A 2,666-nucleotide genomic window follows, 5' to 3' on the forward strand; every position below is an offset into this window, starting at 1 on the left:
AGAGAGAGAGAGAGAGAGAGAGAGAGAGCGCTAGAGAGAGAGAAAATAAAACTGTTTCATCCTTTTAACCATTCCACCTACTTCGTATATGTTTTGGTTTTTTCAACATTTAGAATTTGAATTTCAACAAAAAGTTTCTTGAGTACTTGAAACTGGTACCACAGACTAAAAAAATGCAATAAATGTTGTTTTAAACTTTGGACTAAGTACATCGTCTGTCCAACTGGCCGATGCAGATGTGGTTTTGGGAATGTCAGGAGCTGGTGCTGAAGCATCAAAGAGCTCAAGGCATGCCCGAAGGCCAACGCTACAAGCGAGCGAATTCTGTGCATCCCCATCTTGACAGTAATAACGAGAACCTGCCACTGAGCCAGCCAAGCGTGTATTGATATCTGTCCCCAAACGTGTCAGAGGCAGAGGCAGAGGCAGAGGCCCTTCATTAATTCTAAAGGTGGCTACACAAGTACGTTCCAAACTGCCAGTTCGGAATGGAAGGGCAAACCTGGCGGCAGAACCGCAGATGTGGATGAAAAGCTGTTAGTAAAAAGTTAAACCGGGAGGCGAACCGGCGGTTTCAACATGTTTGGATTTTCTGACTAGAGTTCAGCCGTCGACGAAAGCTTTTGTGACGTCACAGGCTTAGCCGGCTTATCTTGTCACTGTCAATATCTTCAAAATGATTTACGGCACATAAAATCTGATTTCTTTTTTTGAAACGAAGGACCCAATAATAAGGCAAGACTCGATCAGAATTTTGTGTTTTTTCAATAATTAAAGAGATTTTGAAATTCCCACTTAATAATAATGCTTTCACTGAAGAGGTTTAGTACAGGTTTGGCCTTTGAGTCACGATGTGCAGAAAAGAACGCACTTCATTGTCAGTTCACTCCGCCATTTATAAAAGTGACTTGAGCTGCAGTTGAACTGCACGGGAAGTGGATGACGCTCCGACCCGTCGAACGGCTGTTTTGTGCGGCGGTTTCAACGTCGGTTCCGACTCCGGTGAAAACCGCCAGGCTGGAACGTACAATGTACATGCTATGTGTAGTGGCCTTAAGTCCACTGCTGGTGACCTTCCCCAGTGCAACAAGGGCGATTCGACTCTAGTGTCTGATCAATAGTGAGTAAAGCTTTTAGCCACGTCTTTAAGAGTTGGTATATTTTTATTCAGCACTCCATGCTTACATCAGTGAGCTGAGTCTTGTTCTATTTAAAGATAACTCACGTTTTATGTTATGAATAAATAAGGGTATGTCCCTTCGACATTCTCACTTATTCGTATCAGATACAAATAAGAATATAGTATACAGTGTGTGTATCTCAAAAGTAGCAAAATTATGTGCTTTCTTTTTATTCTATGCTTTACTTCTTCACTTCCATAAATCGATCAATGACAAAAATATTGATCAGTAAATTAAACTTCAAAGACTTACCCCGCCCAACAAGTACAATAATGGGTAAACAACGGAACAAAACAATAAAAGAATGAACGAGTGAAAGAACGAAACATCAATCAATTACATCGATCTTTTCAATTAAAATTTAAATCAATAAAATCGACTAAATCCATGTACTTTCAACCAACCAAACAACCAACTAAATTCTCTGACCAACGAACCAACCAACCAACCAACCAGCCAACCAACAATAATTAAACAAACAAATAAACAAGCAAGCAAGCAAACAAACAAATAAATAAAGTAACTTACAAACAAACAATAAACTACAACTTTGAAAAACGTTTATAAGAAGAAAAAAGGTTTTAAACCCCAACCCCACACCAAATCCATCAAAATCCAACGAAGGTTATCCCTGAACCCTGATCAAAACGACACAACAATTTCCTTTCTACGCTGCTTTGTTCAAATCGCAGAAACCGCCACCTCTTGTTTACAGTTCGTCTGGCCTCTCCGTTGTCTGCTCCCCGCTTTGTTTCAACCAGGGCCCATAAATCGTTTGTCTCTCATCAAGTGCTAGGCAAAGAAACCCTCGGCATTAGCCATGTTATCACCCTCCTCTTCTGACCAGGGGCCAGCCTCGATGCCCACTCACTGGACAGGCTTTACAGATTACATTAATGTCTTAAGCGCTCGTGAGGCCACTAAAAGGTTCCACCCTTTATTGCTCTTACAGGCGTCCGTCTTCAAGTGAGGGAGGCAACCGAACAGCCGCGAGTGACGGCTTTGAGAGCTGAGAGTTGAGAGTTGTGAGACCGTGGGTGCAACAAACTCCCACTACGGAGCGTCAAGTAAGTGCTACCTTATGTAAATAGATCTACTTAGACTTAGGCCATGGTTTGTGAGTTTGCTGCTCGCTGGTATCATGGCAGGAATGTATGTCCATTGACCGAAATAAACATGTAATCATCATCATCATCATCATCATCATCATCATCATCATCATCATCATCATCACCATCATCATCATCATCATCATCATCATCATCAGTAGTAGTAGTAGTAGTAGTAGTAGTAGTAGTAGTAGTAGTAGTAGTAGTAGTAGTAGTAGTCTGTAGCTTTAACAGTAGCAGCAGTAGTAGTAGTAGTAGTAGTAGTAGTAGTAGTAGTAGTAGTAGTAGTAGTAGTAGTAGTAGTAGTAGTAGTAGTAGTAGTAGTAGTAGTAGTAGTAGTAGTAGTATCATTCTTCTTCTTCTTCTTCTTCTTCTT

At 40.9% G+C, this 2,666-nt stretch overlaps 1 protein-coding gene across 1 annotated transcript in view; it reads left to right on the top strand.

Annotated features, from left to right (window-relative positions):
• Positions 1 to 2,133: 2,133 nt before the first annotated feature.
• LOC101852835 (galactose-3-O-sulfotransferase 2) overlaps positions 2,134 to 2,666 on the top strand; it is a 51,355-nt gene continuing 50,822 nt past the window's right edge. The window contains exon 1 of the mRNA XM_005094032.3: positions 2,134 to 2,248. The gene's annotated coding sequence lies outside the window, so the exon portion shown is untranslated. The remainder of the gene's footprint in view (positions 2,249 to 2,666) is intronic.

This window comes from Aplysia californica, unplaced genomic scaffold, assembly GCF_000002075.1.
Source record: "Aplysia californica isolate F4 #8 unplaced genomic scaffold, AplCal3.0 scaffold00074, whole genome shotgun sequence".
Lineage (NCBI taxonomy): Eukaryota > Metazoa > Mollusca > Gastropoda > Aplysiida > Aplysiidae > Aplysia > Aplysia californica.